We start from the raw sequence: 27,317 nt of genomic DNA, 5'->3' as shown, positions 1-27,317 counted from the left end.
TTTTCTAATAATTCTTTTGCTTTTCAAAATCAATTAAATACTACACTTAGTCTAGCCATAAAATTCTGCAAAATCTTTAAACATTCAAAGCATGACAAAGACAAGCCATTCCGATTTAAACATTTTGTATGTAACTTTATAGTAATCAGCATGACACAGCAAATGTGCAGTTACATTGAAGTCTAGCAGAATATTGCAGATGCACATAAGACTAACCAGGCTTCTTCATGAGTCAGCCACCATAATGAACTGTGTCCTGTCCTACTTCTCAGCAAACATTTAATGGCAAAGTGTGATAGTGAGGTCTCATATTACCATGACCTCATTAATTTCACAAAACAGACTACAGTATATTTGCTAGCATACTCTGAAGTATTGTAAATAATTTAAGCTAAACTACACTTGTCAAACAAATGACTAAATTACAGCTTGTGATGCATAATCCTAGATTTTTCACTCTGGTCGTGCTTCCTAGCTTGCTAATTGTCCAAACAAAATAAATCTGCCTGCTGGACTGTTTTTATACCTGCCTACCCTGAAAGCAGTAATCCTGAGCTGATGCCTTGTTGCACTTAAGTAGCCTTGTATACCACAAGGTCCAGATGAAAACTATATTAAAGCCCTTGGGTTGTTTAGCTCAGGTGAGGCTTGAGCAGGTTGACCTACGGTGGAGGTCAGTTTTCCACATGCAAGGAGGCCTTCGAAGCTCTCAGAAGCCAGCCTGGGGTCAGCACTGGGAAGACGAGTTGGAGAGAGAACAAGGAGGCCCTTTTCCTGAAGTACTAATACATCTAAAAGAAATACTAATATACTAATAAGGTGACAGTGGCATACAATAAGCTTTCACTGTGGCACCCTTGTGCTGTTTAAGGCGTGCTCCACAATGCTTTGTAATGTGGTGCTAGAACATAACAAACAAAAAGTGATAAGCAAGATAAGGGGAGGTGCCAGTATCATAGTTTCTAAAGTGTCTCTATAGCCAAAGCACTCAATATTCACCATTGCCATGTTCTTACCTGCCATATTAAATTACAAAGATATTTAGAGGAAGTTGCAGTGGTCTTGACCTATCTTTGATAACTTGATCATTCATTTTAGGCACAAAGAAACCCACATGTAGCCTCCAGAGGTATCTTAGTAATGAAGGGTGAATGAAAGAACTTGTTTGCTGTGTCAGTCAGGGTACAGACTGAAAATGTCTTAAATTAACATCATTTAGAAGAATTGAAACTATAGGTTATTAAATATCAACTTTGTGCCAGCAAAATTAAAGACACTAATTTATTTTTATAACACTTTGAAGTATTATATGGCATTTTATTTCTTGATAACCTTTCAATGTCTAACCCCATTTAATTTACATACATAGTTACAAGCTCATTAACAGCTCATTAGAAACACCAGGAAAAACATGCAACAATAACAAATCCAGTGCAGCAGAGGGGACCAAATATCTATTTCGGAAATTATACAGAAATTTCTGCTTCTAAATGACAAATCTACGGTGTTTTGCCAGCACTAGGCCTGCAGGGCTCACAATTATTACACGAAAATAGTAAAAATAACTCAATTTCTATTGCTGACTCTTCTCATATTTATTTAGACAATACTAGAGGGCAATACACTGAGAGATGAGCACATGACACAAGGCAGGGAAGACACAACGGAAGACAAATATTGCCACAGGTAGAGTGCTGCATTAAACATGTTGCAACCTGGTAGTGCACTGAGAAGGATCTCCAGTTCACCACAAGTAAGCTTTTCTGAAATGTTATTCCTTTTTAATTTTTAAATCATCTGCTTTGTTTATCACTAAAAGCAAACGTGCATAACCTCTGCTCACAGACATCACGAGAATGGACATGCCAGGTCAGAACACAGCCTACATCACCCAGCGAGCTTCATCAGTGGAGAGGGGCGCACTTACAAGAGAGCACCATTGAGACACATCTTGCTTGGGGTGTTCCTGGTGGCAAACACCAAGAGACTTTCCATGCTGGATTACAGAGTGTCCAGAGTGTCACGTTGACTAGTGACAGACCTTTCTTTCACGAAACTCTTTAGTCCTTGGCACAGAGTCTTCATTTATATAATGAAAATAAGGGTGCTGCTTTCATAAAGCACCATTAGACTTCACAGGAATCCTAAAGATGAGTATTTCCAGGAAACAGTGCACACTGGAAGTGGAATATAGCAGCACAAATCTCATCGATAATCTCAGATAACATAGCAGACTAGTGACACCCAAAGAGTTGATGGAAGGGAAACTGAAGGTACATAGGTCACAGAGCCCACATGAGAAATTTCCACATTAGAAAATGAAGCATATATTTCCAACAGAGATGTCTATTTTGAAATGCCAGACCCCATCAGGTTCTCTGAACCCTCTCAATTCACCTCCTAAAGTACTCTGTTAAGAACGGTGTACACTTTAAATCTTTTCTTCCTGGAAGAGATTTGTCTCTTGCTCCTTCCAATCTCAGCATAATCCTTCAGCTTGCCCTCCCATACCATCTCATGACTTTCCTTTCTGTTATACCAAGGTCATATACCAATACATTCCATAGTTTTGTTCCTGCTGCCCAGCCCTCCCTTCTCCCACTGTGCCCTAATCTTGGAAGAGTAAATAGTTTTTACTCATCTATTTTGTCATTCCCAAATCTTTCCTTCTACATTATTTCTGATTTAAACAATCATTGCTTCAAATCTAGATTGTCCAGAATGCTATTGATAGAATCATAGAATGGCTCAGGTTGGAAGGGACCTTAAAGATCACGCAGTTCCAACCCCCCTGCCATAGGCAGGGATGCCACCCACTAGATCAGGTTGCTCAGGGCCTCATCCAAGCTGGTCTTGAACACCTCTGCAACCTCTCTGGGCAACCTGTTCCAGTGCCTCACCACCCTCTGAGTGAAGAATTTCTTCCTAATGTCTAATCTAAATCTCCCCTCTTTTAGTTTAAAACCATTCCCCCTTGTCCTCTCATTATCTGATTGAACAAAGAGTCACTCTCCATCTTTTTTATGTCCCCTTTAAGTACCGAAAAGTTGCAATGAGGTCACCCCAGAGCCTTCTCTTCTATAGGCTGAACAAGCCCCAGCTCTCAGCCTTTCTACATAGGAGAGGTGCTCCATCCCCTTGTTCATTTTGTGGCCCTCCTCTGGACCCATTCTAACAGATCAACATCCTTCTTGTGCTGGGGGCTCCAGACCTGGACACAGCACTCCAAGTGAGGCCTCACAAGTACAGAGTAGAGGGGGACAATCACCTCCCTTCCCTGCTGGCCACTCCTCTGTTGATGCAGCCCAGGACACAGTTGGCCTTCTGGGCTGCAAGAACACACTGCTGGCTCATGTCGAGCTTTTCATCCAGCAGAACCCCCAAGTCCTACTCTGCAGGGCTGCTCTCAATGAGTTCTTCTCCCAGTCTGTCCTCGTGTCTGTGATTGCCCCTACCCAGGTGCACCTTGCACTTGGACTTGTTGAACCTCACTAGGTTCATGTGGGCCCAATTCTCAAGCTTGTCCAGGTCCCTTTGGATGGCATCCCTTCCTTCTGTTGTATCAACCGCACCACTCAGGTTGGTGTCATCTGCAGAATTGTTGCAGGTGTACTCGATCCCACTGTCTACGTCATTGATAAAGATACTTAACAGTACTGGTCCCAGGATAGACCTCTGAAGGACACCACTCATCACTGGCCTCTGCTTGGGCATAGAGCCATTGACCACTACTCTCTGAATGCAGCCTTCAAGCCAATTCCTTATCCACTGAATGGTCCACCCACCAAATCCATCCCTCTCCAATTTGGAGACCAGGACATCAGGTGGGACCGTGTCAAAGGCCTTACAGAAGTTCAGGTAGATGACATTGGTTGGTCTTCCCTTGTCAGCCGATGCAGTCACCGTCAACTGATGCAGTCACTATACGACACCTTATGACAAGGTGTCACCTTATGATAAGGTACTCTAAGATAGACTCTCACACGTGCCTTTCTCCTCCTTGGTATTATTTCCCCATTTCCACGTGATTCTGTTTAAAGTTTAAGTAACTTCTAGCTATCACCACCTTCTGTGGTGGGCAACCAAAGCACCTTCTTAAAAGTTTGCCAGATAAAAACACCTCACATTTCTTTCCCTGCCTTCATAGTGTCCTGTATCCTTTCTACTCTTTCTACTCTACAAGTTAGGCTTCTTCCTCTGTTCCCAAGTGTATTTCTCACATTACCTGAAACTATTTCTAAAATCCCAATCTGACAGACCCACCTATAGGATATGAGTACGTTCCCACTTCTCAGGAAAGTCACAGCGCCAGGTTATTTGGGTAACTGAACTAAGCAACCACAGCCCTATGGGGGTGTAAATGCATGCATGGTTACGCGTGACTCATGGCCATCTTGCTCCTCCTGGCTTCAGCCACATTTCCCACCTTCCCATGCTCAGGTCAGCTTGCCGCCTCCCACAGACCGAGGTGTGTCTGTTGTCACTTACTTCGTCGGCCACCTGCCAACTCTGCAGCCGTTTCGGTTACAAGGCGCCCCGGAGCGGGGCGGCCTGACCCGGAGAGTCCCCAGCTGCCGAGCGCTCAGAGACGCCTTCCCTCCCCGTGCCCTTCCCTCCTCGGGGCAGCCCTGTCAGCCCCGCGGCCCCGCGCACCGCCCGCTGACAGGCGCACGCCGGGCCCCGCGCTCCTCTCGGCGGCTGACAGGCCCGGGGCGCTGCTGCCACCTGCTGCCGGCCGGCCTCCCTCCGGCCCCGCTCCCGTCCTCCTGCCTCCCTTCCCTCCCTCCCTGCCGCCCCGAGGTGCTGCTCGCCCCGCCGGAACTGCTCCCGCAAGGCCACTCGGAACGCGCGGCCCCCGGACGTAGGCGGCGAGGGAGCGGTGGGCGCTGCGCGGTGCGTGCAGGAATTCACGGCCGAGCTACCGGAGAACGACGAGTGTAGAAGCGTTACCGAGTCTGCAGAAAGATTGCTTTGCAAATGGATAGCATTAGCTGAAAAGTACCGAACGTGAGATTCAGAGGGAAATGCAGTTAGGCCTACCCAATCTGTAGCCAGGGGACTTACTCCCTTGCGCAGTGTCGATGAGCATCCCTGGCCAGTACAACCACGTTTATTAACGTGCAGCTGATCGTTCATTGAGGGCTTCTAATTTCAAGTTAGTCTAAAAGTCTACACCTACACTTAACATGATTGCAGTTCCAAGCTTAAATTTGCAATAAAACTTCTCAGGAGAGCAGGAAGGCTTTTTAATTTTAAGGTCACTTACTTTTAAGCAACAGAGAACAAATTAAACTAGAAGATAACCACCTCTCTGTGAATTCTCCCACTACCTTAACAATTAAGGTGTTTCTTACAAATTTGTGTAATTAAGAGGCATCTTAACCAAGCTGTAAACACTGAAAAGTTTTAATAGAAGCTATGCACCATTATTTAACCAGCTACCACTCTATGCTCATTGCTTACCCACTCTAAATCCTCTTCTACATGTTAAGATGCATCTCATCCTAAAAGCCTAATAATACTACTAGTAGCTTTTCCAGTACTAGTACTGCTTTTCCATCAGCTTCCAGTGGATCATACCCAAGGCCTTAATGACATCTCTACACCTCTTCTGCCCTAGTCTGTCAAATGCTAAAATATTAAAAACTCATCTTACAAACAAACACAACTTTTCTGCTTCAGTTTTACATTGATGGTGTTTCTTCTTTACAGCAGAAGAAAAAAAATTAAAAGATTGGCTCCCATGGCCAATTAATGAAAGAACAATTTTAGGTTCTGGCAAATGGGTAAGTCTATGCTGTAGCAGAGGATGACAATGTGTTGTGATAAAAGGGAAGAATATGAATAAACTGGAAAGTTAAGCACACGCTATAATGTAAGAGAGCAGGCTGATGACTATGGTGATCTTGCAGTTCTGCACTGAAATAATCATGAGTGTGGGGAAGTCTCCAAATTACCTCTGCATGAAGCAATTCACCACAGTATGCTCCCATGCAGGACTTTCCAAGCATCCATGATCAAAACACATAATTCTGTGGGCAGATGTAACTCTTGGTATGGAAGTTTCCTCCATGGTTTTGCATAGCTAGCCTCATCTATACACTTAAATATATCTGGTATTCTTGGAAGCCTCTACAATCCACATTGTTTTACCCAAGACAATAAAGGCTTAAATCATTTATTCTATCAACTCATATTTTTTTCAGCTTCAGCAATTGCTATCATTTGAGCATTTAAATCGCGAGTTTAAGTGAAGCAACCTCTCAGCTACCAAGCAAGACACTTTGACACCTTGAAACAACATCAGCAAGAAACCTAAACTGGCCATGGCTCTTTCCTTGGATCAGAATGGCCCCAGATCATTACAGTGTGGAGCTCTTGTAGATTTGCATCAGCTTAAAATCACAGTTGAACTCAGTACAGAAAGGAAGAAAAGTTAGTGACAGCGAGTTACCTCCAAAATTATACTGTACCCCCCAAACAGTCGGAGTGTGTCTGTTCTCTGGGTAAATTTCGGATCATTTCTGCTATACGCTACCATAAAGTAGAAGGTGAGAGGGAAAAAAAAAAAAAAGTGATTTCAGACATAGTACTCAGGGGAATCCTTTGAACTGGCCTGGCACAGATTCACACTCACTACTTGCCCAACCGAAGTCACACTGGAGGACTGCGTTCCCATTACACAAAATATACACAGTGACCATTGCTCGCTGCTATCCAGCAAAGGGCAGCTAAAAATGTGCCACACCACAGGAGAGAATACAGAGCAGAAGAGGCTAGAGTCCTGAGGAATAGAGAGATTTAGCACAACAGAGATAACAAATGACTAAACTAGTCGCACAGGCATAAAAGATCTTCATAGTTTTCATCTTCTATAGAAAAGCATTTGAAAATAGGAAGTATGCAGATGTCAGTGCTTGGAAAATAAAAGCCTCCCTTTTAAGATCATTGATCTGAAGTGTATACAGAAATAAGATACGTAATGAGGATCAGATAGGTACTGAACTCAGTCCTTGTTCCCTATTGCATATTTGTTAGATTTCTTTTTATTACTTTTTAATTCATTATTGTAAGTGTAATCTCAGTCAAGTCAAATCACTTCATTAATTAAAAGGGATTGAAAAGGTCCTTAGCTACTGGATTCCACGAAGGCCCAAAAGCTCAGGCCTGTTTAGAGGAGGTCATATTTCATTTGCTGCCGATGTCAAACCAGTACCCGTCAGGCCTTTGCCAGGCCCCAGAGACGAGCCAATCAATGTCTGCTCACTAAAGGCCCTCGCATGAATCCATTTAAGCAATGTGGATGCTTCCTGTCGAAAAAAGAAATGGTCTCTTGGTATCTCTGATAGAAATTAGCCATGAATTAAAAGAGAAGCACAGTTGTTTTGGAAGGAAGCCAGAACCAGAATTAATAGGCCATCTGAGCCTCTTGAGTGTTGAATCCCATTTGTTAGCAATTCTTTATGAAAGGCTTCCCCTCCCTCCACCAGTTCTGACCAAACCCTGTACATTGTCTCCTGAAACCAAAATCATTCAGTTAAATCTTAACCAGCTGGAAAAATATTAAACATACTGACTTTACTTGGCATAATTTTAGAAACTTGCTTGATATTTGTACTACAGTAACCCATTTGCCCTTCATTTCTTTTCAAATATACATTTCCTCATGACTCACTATCTCCCCATACTTAGATGAAGCAGGATCACTGACACAGATGGATTTGCACTAGACATGAGTTTGGCTTAATATAATTTCAGTAATTTTGGCAAAATCTTGTAAAGGCTTTCACTATATATTTAATGACTGTTATCCAGTGTGGATGGAACAGTCTATCTTGTTGCCAATCCTCCTAGCCTCAAAAGCTTTTCATATAAATTTAGTGGCACTGAAATTAAAGAACTTTTAGAGATCTCATCTTAAAATGCTCTAGACTCCCAGTTTTACAATGGACAATTTAGTTCAAGTCTAGGTTTCCAAAATTAGTTAAATTTTGTCCAACTTTTGGTGTCTAAACATAGCAGCTAGGTTTATTTTTCCACATCATGGCTTCATACTCTGTTGCCTAAATATCTAATTACCAAAAAGTTAAGGTTCTCTAGAGAAATAGGTGTTCAGTTCTCAGAAAAACTGGTGCGGACTTTTTGTGCAGGATGTCTCAAAAATCCTACTCCTAATAGTTATGCTGCTTAGTCCTTTAAACAAAATGTATGATTTGGTAGCTCCAGTGGTGGGCCTCAGTATCCAGAAAAAATAAATAAATAAAATAAACGTTCTCTTCGGTCTCTTTGTTTCTTTCAGTTTTGCTATATTCACACAAGGTATGATATTTCTCTTTCAGACTGTAATGTTTACCATGGTCTGCTTTTATTCTATTTGTGTAATCCCTGGAACAGTAACACATTAATCCAGGTTGATGGTTTGTATGCTTGGGCTATGCAAATCAATCATTATTATTTCTAATACTTATAAGCATAGAATCAAGAATGTGATTAGTTTTAGAATCATCAGCTAGCTCAAATGGTCTCACTTGGAGGTAGTGAATACTTGGAGCATTAAATGTTTTTTTAATCACTTTTTCAGAACATGTTGATTTTTGGTTAAACATGACCTTTACTGGCTTCACTCCTGCAGACAAGTAGGCAGGTCTACAGCTTATTCTGTCTTGCAAATTCATACACCCCACGAACTTGCAGGACAGAAGACGTTATTTGTGTAATTTATTTTTTAATGTCACTGGGAAGAATTTTCTGGTGTCTTTGAACAGAAGCAGTCAAGTGATTATTTGGCTACCTCATGACTTCTCATTTGTTCTCATTTTCAAAGGCTTTTTTTTTAATTGATTATATTTTGAAGACCAAATAGCAGAATTCTAACAAATGTCTCTGCCAGTCTTAATTCTATATAATTGCACTATCATTTCATCATTTAGTAAGTCTTGGCAAAAGTATTCCACACATTAGAGCACACAGAAGAATCTTGTAAACAACTAGCCTGCCAGGCATCAAATCTAATTCATTTTCACTTGATTTGCATTGTCTGATTTCATTAACAACCAGAAGATACCCAGTCCACCATATAAATGCTTTTCTTCCTCTCTGAAGGAGGCCTCGTTATTTCTATGATCTGTTCATGTTTGTCACAAAAAAAAAAGCACATGACAATTTACTACACATTTATGAAGAAAAAAAGAGTCTCCAACTATTTTTTTTCAAGCTAAGCTATTTCAAATCAGTTTAATTATGACTGTAGAACATGTCTATGGACACAGTCCCATCAAAAAGGTCAAGAATAAGTCATCTTTTCGAAGCATCTTTTCCTAGTGTAAATGGAGCATCATGAAGACAACGCTTCCACACATTGACAAGGATCAGGCTTCCTACTAGAGAGGTGCCCTGTGCCTGTCTGTGTTTAAGAGGCATTTGGATAACACTCTTAATGATGTATTGTAACTTTGGGTCAGACACGAAGTAGTCTGTAAGTTGGACTATGACCTTTGTAGATCCCTTCCAATTGCAACTATTTCGTTCTATTCTTTACATGGCCAAAGTGGCAAACAAGAACATTTAGAAAGTCCTGAAGTTTGCACTAACTTCATTTCTTGCACACAACAAAAATAAACAAACCCCGGCCTTCTCCAATGCCTCTTTCAGGTCACTGACGTCTCTTCAAAGATGCACTGACTGCTCTTATCTTGGGGAGAGGACTCGGCCAGACCTTTTTAAGCATCAAGTTGACACAGATTAGGTAATGAAAATGTGTGGAGGAAGAATACCACAGCAAAGGACTCCCACCAAATATCGCACCAGCTTGGTCAATGCCTATTCTCACCCTCACCCAGAAGAGGAAGAAAGGCAAAGTGCACTCTGTACAGCCACGCCAGTACACCTAGACAGTCACAAGGAGTTCTTAAAACAGGTAAATGGAGGAACTGGCTCGCACTTGGATTAAAGTGGTTTAATCAGTTATTTCCCAGAGCTCACCTAGAGGCAAATTAAGGAACCTACAGCAAAACAAAGTGAACCACAAAGGTTTCACAACCATTTTTCCAACGTAAGACTGAGGAACAAAAAAGAAGAAATAAAGATTTGTCTGGTTACAAATTATACGTAGCCTAGAATTCAGACCAGCTTTTAAGAATTCCAAATCCCAGCTTTCCTGCATCCTGGTTTGTCTCCATCACATGCTTGGTGGCCCTTATCCACACAGCTCAGTGAGACAATGGCACACAGTACACATATCCACAATCTCTATAAAACACCTTGTTCTGGCCAACTGCTTTGGTTTGCTTCTGTGAACCCTGAGCCATGTCACAAGAAACCACCCATTCTGCCTGCTCAGTGAGCAGCCACAGTCCTAGCACCACGTTCCAGCCTGACAGCTCTCCATAGCCTTCAAAATCCAGTAAAGTTGTGCCAGCCCAGTACAGTTGGTCAGCTTTCGCTGTTCATTTATCTTACAGTCTCAAGCTAATTCTTTTCAAAGAGCTATTTTTGGATTTGCTGTTCTTTCCTTCCTCTCAAGAGAATTCAAAGGAATTAATGGATTTGAAAAGGTGTTGATGCTATTAATATGGCTATTATTTCCAGTGTGGCTCTGACAATAGCATAGATCATTGTTGCAGAAAAGTATGAACCAAGCAACATTGTTTTAAAGACATCAAGAATACCAAAGTGGCTTAGAAGTCACACCAAGCCCTGCCTTTCAGGAGTGTTTACAGAATACATGTGTAGCAAAGAAACATAGGATGCTTACTACATTTCTATATTAAAAGTAAAGCAGGATGCATGCCAGAAAAAAATATCACTTGTAAATGGACACAAGTGTTATGCAAAGTAAAAATATTTTGTGACACAAGCCAGCAGAAACAACAGCCTGCCTTCAGTTGGATATAATCCTCTGGAAGGCAAGTAGCATACAAGATGCATGTAGCAAGTTACTGAGACGGGGTATTTGAAGTATTTTGATTTTAAGCCACTATTATTTCAGCCAAATACAGAGCAAATCAGAAAGCACAGAAGCTAAGCCAGTAAATGGACTGAAGAATACTCCCAAAGTCTACAGGGACTCCTCAGATTTCACTTTTGTATCTTTTACAGGTACAAAGAGTAGAAATATTTTCTCATCTTTTTCAGAAGTAGAATTCAGGAAGATACAGAGCAGTCTCAGCTTCCTTAGCCAAATCAAAGGCATCCCCAGAAAAGGCTTTTTGGCTTTTTGTACTTTCAGCAAAGCTGAAACATTAGAGCCTTCAGTTGGATCCTGTCTTTCCTGGCAATTTATGCTATGCTGAGGACAAAGCAGAAGAGTCTCTCCAGCAACTGAATTTTTGCATATGTACTTTAGAGTTGGTAAACTGTGCTATTTGTCAGATCCATCTTACACCGTAAGTGCAGACAGGACTTCAGAACTTTTATTGCCATCAGGCTAGGCTACAGCATAAGAGCAAACATCGTAGATACAGCTGTATACTAGTTCAGTGAAGGACCTTTATAACACACCGGGAAGTCATAAAATTAATTTATTCTATTTGCAATAAGCAGCACAACACTTCCCCTATCTCCAGGCAAGCAGTTCTGGAAGCAGGAGGTCAAATAAAGTTTCCAAACACTTTTATCCTGCGCATCTAGCGGATCACATGCCAAATAAATTTCTCCTATGGTTTATAAGTACTCTTGTCTTTAAGTACTCTTCAGTATGTGATGAGCGTTGCACAGCAGCCTGCGTGCTTGTTAGGGCACCAGCAATGTCTATTTTCATGAAATTTGTATTAACTTAATGTTTTGAGACCACTGAGCTTCTAACTAACCACTTAATTCAAAAGTTGTTGGCTGGAGATGAGGAATGAGAAGACTGATGCGTAGAAAAGACTATATCCACAAGGAAAAAAGTTCCCAGGGATTGCTTCTCTAGGAAGCCAGTGAGACTGCCATCCTTGTCCTGCTAACTACTTTCTGAACACTTCTCAGTTTTATATCTTTAAAAGGTGTGGCACATACCCTGTCATCTTTCTGTGGCTTGGGGTTTAACACATTGACTTCAACAGTCTGTCAGCCCCATCCAAACACTGAGAGTTTCATCAGCTGCAAACAAAAGATGAAATCTTCAGAGGGAGAGTCACTATTTGCTATTCCAAGTAGCATGGTGGAAGCAATGTCAGATAAAGACATACCCAGGCAGGACTCTTCTCAAATTTCCTTTGAATGTCTCTTTTTCTCTGTGTTACTGCACTTTATGCTGTCCTATGCTAAGAAAACCGGCCTGTGGTATGATTGTTACGTAAGAAAGTCTCGTACCACATGGCATTTATAGCCACTATAAGGTCCCCTTATACTTCCAGGGCAGTTGAACGGGCATGTGTAATACATAAGAAGTGTAAGCCCTTCATTAATATGGCAGTCCATGACAGTTGAAGCCTAAGATTCTTGATTTGCTTTGGGCACTTTTACCATTGCAGCCAGGCTGAGGTCCCAGTTCAGCAAGGCACCAGGCCTTACAGACAAAAACTCTTTTCCACCCCTTTTCAGCAAAGCACTTACACTAGCTCTTTCCATCCCTTCAGAGTGCCAAAACTGCAAATGCTTCCTGTTCAGGTGCCAAAAACACTAACTTCCCCACATCATCACCTAAGATGCTGTTCAGGTTCATTGGGAAACCAAAATAGTTCCAGTGAACAGCTAAAAAGCAATTTTTCTTCTCATTAGATTCCTTTCCCCCCCTCCTTCTCCTTATGTTTCTTTGTTTCTTTCTCCTTCATGCTATAGCAAACTTTGGCAGCAGTGCAGAATGCTGATGAGACACACACTCACTGGGTGAAATCCCAACAGCTCTTTTGGCCAATACCTGGCACGAACTGCCTCCTCTCTGAGGGCTAATGGGGTTTGCTTATCAGGCTGTCTTGAAAAACTTTAGTGCTTCATTATGACTGAAAGGCTCGCAAGTTTTCAAAACTAACACCACATTAACAACAAAGTCCAGCACCTCCTTCAGCTTTCCTAGCATTAAGGCACCAAGGCACCTAGCATTAAGGCACAAAGCTTTTCCTTTCAGAATACAAAAAAATCTAATAGAAGTATTTTTATATCACCTCTTAAAACAAGATTAACAGCAGATATATGAAGTCCCTCTTCATTTACTTTGTCATTGTTTTCTTTCTAAAATTTGCTGGTCATGAGTAAAGTTATCACAAAAAGCAATTATACAGTCTTTGCGACATTGTATTACCAATGTCTGTCAGTCCTGAGTTGTCACAGTCCTTGGAGTGCCCCGAATAAGGCTTGTCGCTCATGGCCTCCTGTCCGCAGGGAAAAGATATCCATCAGCACCCAGACTGAAGACTTGAAAAGCATTTGGAAGAAGTTATTTATCTGATCTTCAATTGTGAAGGGCTAATTCCAAAACATCTGAGGCTTCCTTAGGTCCGAAAATTTACAGTTTTCCAAGCCCACTCCTGCTATTTCTCAACACGAAGACTCAAGGTAAAAGACTCTTCTGTGATGCACCTGAACGAACAGTTCAGAAAGCATTTGACTTCAATTTTAGCAGATTGCATTTTTATGCTGCCCAGTGTCCAAGTCTTATTTGAAAGAGGAAAAATTCAGAACCATTATCAAATAGGGTTTTCTAGAGGTACTACTGACTACGTGAAGTTGAAGGTTGGAATGTGGGAAAACAGACAGCTTCTATCTAATCTTTTCTCATCTCTTACCTACCCATTTTAAATACAATTTCAGAAAGAAAAATAACTGAGAAAAAATTTGAAGGTGATTTCCAGAAACAAAAAGTTATATCCCATTTGCACATCTAAAAAAAAAGGTTTCTAACCCATTCTTCTTGATACCCCATTCATTTCTTTGGTATCTGGAGCAAGTCCCAGACTACTCCTGCCATGGGAAGGGTTCTTGCGGCTGTGAGCTTGGATCAGGTTGTTTTCACTATTTTCCTCCATTAAACTAATGAAACACAGTGGTTTAATGTTGGGAACTATGAACAGCAGAACGTGCTACATCCTCCAGTCAACTCATTTTATGAAGTTTAGTCAGGAACTGTATCAGAGACATTTTTAATTAAAAAGGTCACAAAAGGATCTTCTTTTTTACCTCGAAAAAGATGCGTTCGCAACTTTAACTGAACTGAAAGGTTTGAATTTCATTAGGGCTTTAAAGTTGTTGGTTTTTTTCCTCCGAACATAACTAGCAGCCTTTGTTCTACACATCAATATAGCTATTTGCATAAAGTATTGATTAGAAGTCATTATAATCACAAAATGTTAATTACACCAATTAATTTCCAATCTGTTTGTACCTTAAGCTTGTTTGCCTTCAGCACAGAAGGTTAAAGCAAGAGTGAACCAGTCTTGGCTTTCTCTCTGGGGACAACTTCTGATACATTGAGGACTTTCATCCTATTAATAGCAAATTCTCTGCATGACCAAGCTTATTCCTCACTTTGTTCCATATCTCCCCCTACTATTTTCACGTATCACACATGGACAGCAAACCCTTAGCCTCCTCACCACCAAGCAGGTTCCGTACAGTCATAATTCGTTTGGGGTTTTGTAGATAATGGAGAACAAGAAAATGTTCTAAGGTGGCCCAGCTATCAGGTGTAGGAAGTGTTTCTGTGGGACAGGTACTAACTCAGAGTGCTGAGCACCTCTGAAATCAGATCCTGCAGTGTTACTGATCTGATCATACTCCACTCTTTCCCTTCTACAGAAAATTTAATCAGTTTGTAGACACATGTTGGTTCCTGCAACATCACAGGTTCTGCTCCCAATGATGGCACTGTCATATTTACTCCAAATACTTCAACAACCCAATCCCATCACATCATTTAAAAATTTTATAAGGGTGTTAGCAGCCCTCTTCCTCTTACTTCCATCAAAAAGCAAAATGCTTGTCATGTGGGCACAGATGCAAGTCCACTTTCCCATTCCTTTACTTGAGCCATCAGTTAAAAGTGATTATCTTTTTAATAAACATTTATTGGATCAAAATATCTGGTCTGTCATATTTAAGGAAATATTATAAAGCTCTGCTTAAAAGGATGTTACTGACTCAAATGAAAACAGTAAGGTGATGAAAACTTATATTTAATCCTGATTCCTGCAGTGCCTGGTTTGGAATGGTAATATCTCCAGATGTTTAAAGATTTTGCCACTACTTGAAGAAGAAAGTCACTTCAACGTAATGCGGAGGCAGCCTATGAGCCCTGTCAAACATACGGGGAGATCAGCTCACGAAGGACAACATTCCTGTATCAGGATTGCAGAATTCAGAATACAAAAACTTTCACTGAACACACTTTTTCTCCACCAAAAATAGAGATAGTTTTTTATCAACTGCATGCAGCTTACCACTGTTTTAGCAAGATTCATTAGTAATCCCTCAATCCTATTTTACATTTACCTCAGATGTTAGAAGTCTGCACAGCTAAGTCTCCTCTATTATTCGGTATGAGAAGCTGCAAAGTTCAGGGGAAACCGATCAAATGAAACAACCACTTAAGATATTCTAAGATACTGAGATAGACAGCTTACCTAAACTCAGACTGAGCTCCTCTGACTTCCTAGATATTAGTCAAATATGGAAAATACTTTCTTGAGACATAGCCCTGGATCTTAATATTCCCTTCTGAGGTTATCAGAGCACTGTAATATTCGCTTTACTGAGGAATAGTTTGGACTTTGTACTTGCATAACTCAAAGTCATAGATCAAATACCTGTCAAAGTCATTACATAAACACACATGTAAGAGTTCATGCAACAAAAAAAGATAGAGAGTGAAAAAGGAAAGACAACAATAGAATACCCTCTAGCTAACATAGTCGATGCAACCAGAAAAAAAGTCTCTAGAGTTTTCAACTATCTGATTAGACCTAATTGAGTGCATAAACCTTTGCACTTGTACCCATTCCCTTTCAGAACTCTAGGGTTCTGGCTGCAGGCCCAGTCAAAAGGGGAAAAGCGAGTGAATACAACAGACACCCGCAGCCTAAAGCTGGGGCTGTGTTAACTGCTCTCTACCTCCTCTCTTTGAAAAGGAATGGCAGCAGCCAGTGAGAGCCCTGGAGCCACAAATCAGTGGCACCGAGGCACCAGCAGAGCAGTGAGAACTCAGGCTCGAAATGCACACTTCTGGCCTTTCACTCATCCAAAGGGGCTGAAGACTTACTTGGACAGGAATGAAACATACATACTGAAGGGTTTTGTCCTGTTACATTCCCTCGTTTCTGTCGGAAGAGATGATCTGCATAAGGAGCACCCAAACCACCAGACTATTAATGTCTTCTCAGCACTGGAAATCATGACCATCCATCAGGGGATTATCAAAGACAGGTTTACGAACGAGTCACACTACAGACCTAATATCATTTATGAGTTAGGGAAGACATACGGATATTTCATGCAGGTCAGACAAAAAGAGCATACGATTTCCTGTCATGATCATTTATGAGGTCCTGACCTTAATGTAACCACTCTTTACAGTGCCTGTGGCTTGTTTTCTTTGGTAATTCTTGTGAATTAGCTTTTTTGCTTAGCTGTCTAAACTAATTTTTATCACATATAAAAGCCTTTTTCATGAAGTAACAGAACAGCTTTGCTTCCTACCTTTAAAAATTTCTTCTTTTTCCCTGTGTATTGATACAATTTCATAGTGAGGACAACTTTACATAAACTATTTTCCACTCCACTGAATATTATGTCGCTCTACATGAATATATTTCTTGGTTGATGCTAAGGCAAAATATTGCTGTAAATGCTGTATTTTCATAAATGCTATTCTTTGACTTTTTAATAGATTCATTCTATGCATAGTATCAATACCAAGTGTTACTGATGGACTTGTATTAAGCTGCCAGCATAATTTCCTCTGTTATCCCCAGAGCCTTCACCTGTGAGGCAAAGGGAAAAAGAGATCACTAGCTCTTCTGTATTTCAAGGCAGTGAATTGATCAAGATGGAGAGAGAAGCTCCAATGATTTGAAAAACTCCAGTCAGTAACACAGTGACAGAAAAAGGAAATTTGAAACTCAAAAGTAGAAAATTGGAAGCTGGGAGACCAAAAAAAAAAAAAAAAGAAAAAAAGAAGAAAAGGCAAAAAAGCCCCTGAAATAACAACAGGACAGAATGGCCAAATTCAGAGCTGACTATGGATGTGGGTGTGTAAGTTAAATAGTGATAAGTGAATGCTAGGTCCAGCAAATGTATAGCAACTACAGGTTTCTGATAGCATATGGCCTACGAGAAATCCACATGATCATAAAGCTAGCAACGCAAGGGATGAAAGACAGCATGACTTTCCCAAATTTAGACTCATCTTAGGTATTATTTGGCTCACTTTGAGACATACATTTTGTTCTCTTTTACATTAGCTTAAATCTAAATTTTGAGTAATTGACTCCAGAGTTATATTCTTCTAAAGGAGACAAAAGATCAGTGCTGCCTAGACTTGTTTCTGGAAAAAGCCCAAGAACACTAGCAATAGCTACATATTTTATTCTAGCTCTCCAGCATGTTGGGAGCCATTAACCAAAGTGCATTAAATCCAAATGCAGTGACTTTGATTCTTCATTAACATACCTAAAACCGATTCTTCCTTGGCCTTCTTAAATTTCTGATTACGGACATGTTCTTGTCTGAATATATCCATTTTGACCTGACTATCTATATACCTTATGAGTATACCTTCTAGACCTTATGAGTCACCTCAGCTTTTTTAGGGTTTCTGAAACATCACACTAAATTCAATCCACTTTTATAAATATATCCATTATTACAGAAGACTGAACTTCTGAGATGCCAGTTTTGTCAGCTTCTGGAAATAAAAAAAATCCATAAAACTGTATTTTTAAGCTATGCTATAATTGTTCCAAGCTACTGCCAAATATGAGATAGCAAAGCACACATATACTGCCTTTAATCACCTAGCCTTTAAGATTGTATAATAAATGCAAACGGAGGATAGGTTCAGAGACAGTTCTGTCCAACTTCCTATTTACCCACCAAAATTGTCACCTTTTAAAGGCAGTGCCAAAACAGTTCTGCTGATACAACTTCATAGCAGTAGCAACGACCTTGGGAAGAGATGTTAGTGAATTCCTGTTCCATTTTGCTACTAATTTCATTCAGAACAAGAAGGGTGTAAAATACATATCTTTGTAGGAGAGTTCTGCAACAAGACTTTGTATCCACAGAGACTGCAAAGGCAACAGATTCTTGCATATTTGAGTTACTGTTAAATTCAAGTCTTCCAAAATGCATAGTTGAAATAGGAAGGAATTCAGAACTTGCAGCTACTTTTAGCCTGGGTTGCTCAATGGTTCATACAGGTCAACTGAAAACGTGGCCCTCTCTGGGGTTGGTAGCCAGGTGTATATATAGAAGAGATGAAGTTGTCACAAAGCAGACAAATGCATTTGATCGCACCTATTCCTGAAATTGCAATCTCTTGTAGTTTATTTTGCAGTTGGTCACCACAGAAAACAGATGACCTTTCAGGAAGAGGTCTTTAGCCACCATCTTTAAGACAACTTTCAAGACATGGAGTATAGGAAACAAGTTTGTGTAATGACAGCATTAATTGCAGCAGTTTAATGTCGGGGCGAGAGACAATTTAGAAGAACCAATAAGATATCTTACTAAAGCCTTCCACACGTGAAGTTTGGGACACAGCTGTTTCTCAACCTCTGCTTTTTAATGCTCCACCTCAAAAAAAAAAAAAAAAAACAGTGAAGGGAAACATTCACATAAAGTATTCATTTCAGCTTTGGAAGACCAAACAGGAAATCCGTAGGAAGGGATGCAGCTTAGAGGACTGCCCATTGAGGCTTAAGTCAATTTGCATAACATTACCTTTAATGTTGTGTTATTTTATTTCTTAAGCAATATTTGATTCTTTCATTTATGAAACAGATGGTAGCTCTGAGGTGTTTGCTGACAGGGTGTTCAGTTTGAAAGTTCCCTCATGGCAACCAGTATGGCTGCTGAATTGGCCTGAAATGGAGGAGAAGGGGAGTCATTAGCAGTAACTATGCATACCAATTAGGTAGTTCCTGGCACAGAGGCAATGTATCATCACCTTGACTTAGCACACAGAAAATTTCAGCTTCTACAGTTTAAGGTCTCCATCATCTCACTTCATATCATATAGTGCTGAAATCTTTATACCTAAAATTAATACCGGAGCTGCAGAGATTCTGAACAACCTGCTGCCCAATGAACATATTTTTATGTCACTTTTAAAGCTATTAATCCAGGAACACTGTGTAGCTGTACAGGGTATGGGCTTCTCTGCTGTGGAGCACAAATTGTGACTAGGACTTCAGAGTCATTGCCAATAATCAGCTGAGCATGAATCCTAAACACAATGATGCTGCCAAAGGGCTAATCTGATTCTCATGTGCTTGAAGAAGGGGAATACCAAGATGAAATCAAGAATTTCCCTTAGCTTTGCATTAGGGTGATTAGTATTGGAATACAGAGTTTAATTTTAATATCCACAGTCCAGAAAGGCAATTAATAAGTTAGAGATGAGAATAATGAAAAAATGGAGGAGATATATATATATATATTAATCATCACTTGTGCAGCTGAATCTGAGGATTCAGGCAAGAGGAGATTAAGATTGTTGTCTTTAGGGACATAAATGAAGAAGAAATTCTGGTAACAAATGTCTCAAAGGCAAAAGAAAGTGTCTGGCAACTAAAACCAAACATTGGTAGAAAAATACTAGAAATTAATCCTATTTGAGAGTTACTTTTTACTTATTAACAACCAGATATTGGACCTGATCAGCAGCTTTGGGGGTTTCTTCCTCACTACCAATTTTTAAGGATCTTTTCTAAAAGGACTGTGAAAAATGTAATCAAGATCCAATGGAAATAAATTCAAGCTATCCTCTTCACACAATAATAGATTTGTATTTAGTGGTCCTCTTCTCTCTTCAAAAAAAAAAATATTCCATTCAAAAATAAAGCATAATCCTAATACATCCATTTCTTTCTGCCATATCCAGGTATTCCCTTTCAACGGATTTACACTACTTTTTCTGTACATATTTTTTAGCCTAAAACCTTTTAGGACACTGTTCTCACATCACTATTGAAGTCACCATTCCTTCCCAGTTATCCTGATGCTGGTATGACATCTGTGAAGTGATTGATAATGAAACATTATCAAATGTGAAACACTGAGTGAATTCCAATAGCTGGAAGATTTAAGAGTTATTTGCTCAATCTATTGGCAAATTTATATTTGACAGAATTTTGTCAAGTCAAATGAATACAAAATTATTTCAGAGGCTCTTTTCAGGACAGAACTGCACATCACAAAACCATATTTAGTTCAGTATGTCTCCATAATCTCACAGAAGAGCTTCTATTGCTCCAGCTAGAAACAAAAGCAGTAAGTACTTCCTGTAAGAATGTACATAAGCATACGTTATTCATAGTAAAACCGTTCCTAGAAAATAACTAGTTCTGGTTGCTTGTTGTATAATATAACTTTTGCAAAGGCGGTAATAATTTTTCTGTACAGTAGGGTTCTAGATGAGATGAGATTCTACCTTCACCTTGCATATAAACGTCTTTGGATCCTTCTTTCGTCCTGTTCACATAATGCCTGCTGGTATCCATTTGCCTTAGTTTTACTGCAGCCACATAGTGAGCTGATCTTTTCAATGTAGAAAAATCTTTTTCCTCCTTCACCTCACTATTTTATAGTTCTTCAACACTGGTACCTTCAGCAGAACGGAGATGCTTTATCCAAATAACTGATTGCACACACTTTAACTTGCTACTGTATTACTATATATCACAAATGGAAAATTACTTCAGAAAAACAGAGAGCCAAGTTTTCAAACATTGGCTTTCATTTTCTTGCACATGCAATTATTTGCTGGCACAATCTATCACACGCAGATGGCTAAATATATGATTTTATCTCACTATAATTTACAGAAGCACATTAGATGCAAGGCTGAAACTGTAGTTCTAAAGGCTTAACCTGAGCCTCAAAAACTGGTAAACTTAGTTTAGTATATTATGACTTAGCAGTATGAGACACGTAACACACAGAAGTTTGTAATCCTCAAGCTCACAAAAGGATGCATTATTGTTGTAATGTCAATCTTCATTGCAGAGAATCCTTTGTCATCTCAAGATCCTTTCATTTTCCCCTTTTTGATGCTCTTGACTATTAAAAAGCCTTATAAGCTGAGAGTCCTCAGTTAATCAGAGGAAAAAATCAGGATAAAGTTCTCTTTCTCTCTTTTTCCATTCTGCATCCAAAATTACCATACATGCTTCTGGCACAAGGGTGTACTCTTGTCTCTACTGTCTGTCTCTGTTGCTGGAGGTGGAAATGAAGCTGCTCTGCCATTAGGATGGGCTGCATGAGGTGGAGGATATGTGACCGAGGGACGTTTAATTCACACAGTGCCACTGCTGAAGACTAAGACCAGTTCTCAGAGCCAAGGCCCCACAGTGCAGCTGCTGCCCTTGGATACCTTTGTCCTGCGCCTCCACTTAATGCCTTAGCTGGCCCAAAGTGGACAGAGTTGTACAGGACAGAGTTGTACAACATATCACTCTTCCCTCAACAGCTTGAACAGCAAGTTCAACAGGACAAGAGGATTGACGTACTATGCTGCAGCACTAACCATTAATTTTAATAACATAAAAATTCTAAGGACTAATTTTTGAGATCTGAGATACAGCCCCCTTAAAGGAATGAAAATAAAGTCATCCAGTGTCCACAACAGCTACTCAAGGGGTTCAGGTGGTTTTTGTTGTTGTTGGTTTGTTTTTGCTCATCTGTTTTGCTGAACATCAAGGAGCAATGGAGCCAAGTTTTCTAAAAGCCCATAACCAACAATAATCTCAGTAACTCGATCAAAAACTTTCTTATAAGTCCATGTTCATTACTTTATCAAAGTATGCACCATAGGCTTCTCCTTTGTAAAACCTACAGAGCTGCTTTGCCATAACTAACTGTTTTATATTTATTTGCTACATTTTTTGTGGCCATCTTTAGACTAATGAGGTAAAAAATAAGACAGGATCAAAATTATTTCAAATTAACAAAATATCAAATCCTTTTGTGAGGAATATTTTGTAGAAATTTATTAAATTTTTTGGTGAAATCCAGTTAATCTAATTTCAGCAGAAGAGATGAGTTTTAAAGCCTGTCTTTTCTTCCCTTAGAATAATTTCATTAAGTAGGCAACAGCATAGAAAGGAATCTGAGAAGAGAGGATGCCCATGCAGTTAAATGGAATAGCACTACACCCTTGTGTTCAGCCTAAATTAGCTAAGAGCAAATATAGCACAAAAAAAGATGTGTCTAGCTGAGTTGCCTGTCTTAGCTCTGATCAACGGTGGATGAAAAAAGGAGAATGTAAAATGAGGGAAAGAATATTTGTGAGGTACTTCAGTCTTAAGCCATTACATCTCCTTAAATTTTCTGAGCCAAAAATGGTTCTTTTTATCCTTTAGTTCTAGATGGATTTTTTGATTCATGGATTTGCTGAATCACTTGGAAACCTTGTAAACTTCACCATGAACAACACCCTGCAGCAGGGAGTAGGAGCTTGCCTACATGTTTAGGAAAAATAAAAATTAAAAAAAATACAAATATGTGATGCTCCTTAATTCTTGCACTGGAAGGAACAGATGGGGAAGGTGCATAAAGAAGAGTTTTAAGATCCAGTCATTGTCATTAGGTTCTTTCACTCTCTCCCCATTTAATTAAGGCAAAGAAAAGAGTCAAACAATAACAACTTGTAACTGAAGAAGCACAAAATACCTCCAACCTTCCATAGCCATACATGAGACTCTGTATTTTGACGCAGCTGTATTTGGGGGGCAAACAGTACTCCTAGGTTCCACAGTGAGACTCTTGGTGTTTCTGGACTGTAAAAATCAAACTTAAATATTATGGGCACTTGCAAACAACTATTCTTGCCACATTTGCCCTAAGTAAGATTACCTATAGTATTTATCTGCTTTGTGAGGAAGCCTGCAATGTAAGTAATCGTAAAGTGAGTTGGAAATATGACCTCCACCAATCTACAGTACATGCAAATGCTTAATTTAATTCTCCATCAATTTCCAAATGAATGAGGCCCATTGTATTGAAAAATAAAAACAGCTTGGCCTTTGACTTTCTTTGAGATTACTCTTCCACATTAATGTCCTCAACAGTTGCAAGCTTTAGAAGAATTAGATGAAAAGCATTCAGGGAACACAGATGATATCCATTTGATCTTTACACATTTCCACCCACACTTACGTCTGACAACACAGAGAAGCATTTAAAATTACACATTCAAACATCAGCACAATATGCCTCAAGGAGAACAGAAGGCATTAGTGGTAAAACCTTATTAAGATGTATTGTCAAACAAAAAGAAGAACATACACAAAGATCAAAACATCACTTCCAGGGTGTGCAGCCTTCATAATACATTGGTAGCCTTGTCTCTTCTGCAAAGAAGTTTTTCATATTTAGCATTCCTGAAGAGACTCATTTAATTAAACTCATAGATTGAAGGAGGCTGTTCACTACAACCTGAATTTCATTTTGTTTTGCATCCATTGTCAATGAGCATAAATTGTAGAGCTATTAAAGACAGTCAAAGTTTCACAGTGCTTAAGCAAAGCAAAACAGAGTTTAACTACACACATATTGACACTGCAATCAGCCAGGGCATATGATTGGAGCATAGTCATATATGCTAGTCTTAATCAAGCTAATTTAATCAACAGAAGGGAAGACACATTAGATCAGGCTTAATGGAAGCTTAGGGTAAGCAGTAAGGCAGAGGGGTATTTGGTAAGCCTGAAGAGCTCACATCGCTGCTGTCCGTACCTCTCACAAGTAGTGGTTGTCAGAGAGTGAGCTGCAATTCCTCAGTCCTTAGGGAGGACTTGGGCTCTACACAGACTACGTAAACAGTTGGGGGTCAGGAAGGAAGAGGGCTAAGTGCTATCAGCTGGCAAGATGTGTTTGCTGATCAGGTTGTAAAGACCATGTTCAATGCTCAGCTGCCAATATATGCCTTACATCAGAGGAAATGAGATGATGCAAGAGTCAGGTGTTTGGCTCAGCCTTAGAGCCCTCACTCCGGGAATTTCCACCTGGCCAGGTGTCAGATTTAATCCCTTTTTGTCCATCAGGTTGTTCAAAGCATGTCTTTACATTCAATTTTTATTCCATGCAGACAAAGTGCACCACATTTACTCAAGAGATACAGGAGAAAAAAAGCCCACATGTTAAGAGGCTGATAAATGGAACGGATGCACCTTCAGCAGTGGCAGCATCTGGAACATTACTATTTTAATATTTACTTTGTCTAAAGTGTTTTATTTAAAAAGCGTAATTCTTTCTCACTTCTAGAAAAAAGCAACATGATGTAGCAAATCATTTTTACAGATTCATCACTAAGCATGTACTTCAGAATAGTAAATGACATTCAGAAATGAGTCTGGCCCCAGTGGTGGTCAACAGCAGATGGGAGGGTAACAGATTCTACCTAAAATGTCACAACATGAAATGGAAAAGTGAATACATGTGAAAAACTAGAAGGTGTCAGTGAGAGCATCCAGCGCCTTCCATTGTTGCCATGCTAAGAAGAAGAAATACTGCAGGCTGCAAAGCTCTTGAACTTTCAGTTCCAAAGTTAAACCTCAAAGTTTAGAGAATCTAATAGAAATCTTTCATCTCATGGAAAATGAACCAAATTCCAGCACAAGGAAACAAACAAAACAAGTCAGCTCTCCCAAATGAAAGTATTTGGCTCGGCCTTGGGAATTTGGCAGCCAAAACCTCAGCCCAGTCAATTTATTCAGCTCTGACTTTAGACTCATTTCTAGACTCTTATTGTCTTCCAATGCCCATGATTCCTTTGCTTAGAAGTAAGTAGTAACACCATTAAACTTACAGAAAGCACTACAGTCGGGACAATATCAATGGACGTCTTTCTAACCTTTCCAGAACATACTAGGGGGCAGCGTGTCAAATTGCGACCACAGAATAAAAATGGAAGAAATTCCACAAAGCCTTTCCATCCAAATTATTTCTCTAAGTGCATCAGTAGAGCTAGGAACTGCCTCAGATTTCATTGAGGAAATACAGCCAATCATTTTCCAGTATTTTTAAAGAAAAAAAAAAGTTTAAAGTACTCTCATTTCTTCATCTAGTGTAAGTCATTCAGTTTTAGTTGCCTGCCTAGCTCTGAGACATATAGTCCCATTCTGTACATCCTGAAGTTGTGTATAAGCCTACATACAATTACCCATTTTTGTACTTAGACTCACTTACTCCTCTACTGTTTCCCACTGTTCTCAATAAAATTTCACTTTCTGCTGGATGGCACGAGCCTACCTATCATTAACACAGGATAGCACAGTTTTCACCAGACAATGACATAGTTATACTGTGAAATCTCTTATTTGATTCTGAAACAGCACCAGGATGAAAACAAATGCCTTCCTATTCAATTTCATGAATTTAGGCCCTTCAAATACAAAAGCTTAAAAAACCTTTTTAGCAATCCCTCTGCTATTTTAGTCTCTAGCTGTTCTTCATTCACTTTGGTGAGAAAGATACCTCAGTAAGCCTCCCCTACTTTGCTGGTCACGAGCTGGCTGCATTGCTGTAGTCATGGCAAACCAGTTCTCACAGTGCCGATCTCAAGCTTCCAGCAAAAGGTTTTTAGATCTAGAAAGCACCATTACTGCTGACCAGACCTCCTCAGATTCCCACCCTCACTAACTGCTTCCTTTTTCTTCTGCAAAGGAAGAACACATTTCAGAAGAAAAAGGGTATCCTGTGACTGAGAACACCTGACAGAAAGGAGTTGAGCGTTAGCAACAGCTGTCACTTCCACCAGCACAAGTTTTGGGGCAACTCACCATCAGGACAGAAAGAAGCTTTTGTCTGAAGACCTGGAACAGCAAATAATGTCAAAGGACCTCTGACCTGTGCAATCATTGCAGCAGAACACTAATAAGAGTTTATCACACTTTGAAGACTGCTATGCAGGAATGAAAAACCAAAAGATAGCAACAGCTACAAAAGTATTCAAAGGTTACAGATACATGATTTCTCATAGTAACAGTGTGTGCTAATAGCTGATATCAGGATGACGGGGAAGAAATGGGGAAGAAACCTGACAAGCTTTGCAGCTGGACCTGACCTCTAAAAGGACTGACCTCGAATTTTCACTATTCTGCTCCACTGGCAATGACAATAGTAAATATGTAATAATAAAATGGGAAGCAGGGGTGAGTTACAATTCCTCTGCCCACAATGTTCTGCCATCTTTACTTAATGTAGCCTCCTGTTACATTAAGAAATCACCTACCCTTAGTAAGGATAACTGAATCTTGTCTTGAGGAAATTTGTTTTCAAGTTACACCCAAAGTTTTGTGCGTAGAGGGAAATAACCACTCCACCACAGACCTTTCTCTGCCCTTGGAAATAAAAAGCCCCAAAGCATGCTTCTGTTCCCAAGAGGTGGAGGATATCCTGCAACATCCTCTCACTCTATTCAAGGAGTCTCACAGACCACTGCTGAGTACAATCTCTTTTCTGCATCGGCAGTGACTGCATCTCATGTCAGGCAATTTTTGGATTTTTTTTCCATATAAAAATCCAGCAAGAGAAGTCTGCAAAGGTGTTCTCTATCATTTTGCTAAAAACAGCAACCATATCTTTTTCACTGCAAAACTCTTCATTTAGAAAGAGAAAGTGGAAAGTACAGAGCCAAGTCAAATGAAATATGATGTAAATATTCTTCTTCCTAAGACTGAATAAGACTGAATTTATAAAATCATCTTACAAAATGCAATTTATTTCTTAATGAGGCAAATGGAACGCTCCTAGTTTAGAAGCACATGGATGTACGTAGTTACTCATGGTCTTACTTGTTTTTATTTAGTGTCTTTTTTCTGTACCTTTGCTTTGGCTAGGAAAACTCCAAAATGTTTTATACTGTTTTTTTCCCCTCTTTTTTTTAGTCCCACTAAAGTAAAAGATGACAGGTAATAATATAATGTGTGGAAGAAGGAGAAATGCTGACAGACATTGTGTTACTTTGGTTCAATTAGGCTCTAATTACTTCTTCTCTTCAATTAGAAAATCACATGAACCAATTATGCCAGATAATGTGTGCTTATCCTATTCAAACTGCACAATGGGTAAGGTCTATTCACATTGATTATCTTCAATTTATGCTTTTAGCCTTTTTTTCCCCTTCTGTCTGCATGGCCCATTACAGTTTTAAAGTGGAAGCTCTTAAGCAGTTCACAGTA

General features: G+C 39.8%; 1 long non-coding RNA gene across 2 annotated transcripts in view; it reads right to left on the bottom strand.

The window, feature by feature from the left end:
- LOC308195606 overlaps positions 1 to 25,597 on the bottom strand; it is a 151,952-nt gene extending 126,355 nt beyond the window's left edge. For both annotated transcript variants that reach the window (XR_013951664.1, XR_013951665.1), the window contains exons 1-2: positions 23,872 to 25,597; positions 18,856 to 18,996 (exon numbers count right to left, since the gene is read on the bottom strand). This is a non-coding gene — a long non-coding RNA (uncharacterized lncRNA). The remainder of the gene's footprint in view (positions 1 to 18,855; positions 18,997 to 23,871) is intronic.
- Between the last annotated feature and the right edge of the window lie 1,720 nt (positions 25,598 to 27,317).

The sequence above is a fragment of the Anser brachyrhynchus genome (genome assembly GCF_964034855.1).
Source record: "Anser brachyrhynchus genome assembly, chromosome: 5".
Lineage (NCBI taxonomy): Eukaryota > Metazoa > Chordata > Aves > Anseriformes > Anatidae > Anser > Anser brachyrhynchus.
The sequence above is the reverse complement of the archived record's forward strand: the minus strand, read 5'-3'. Positions and strand labels throughout refer to the sequence as shown.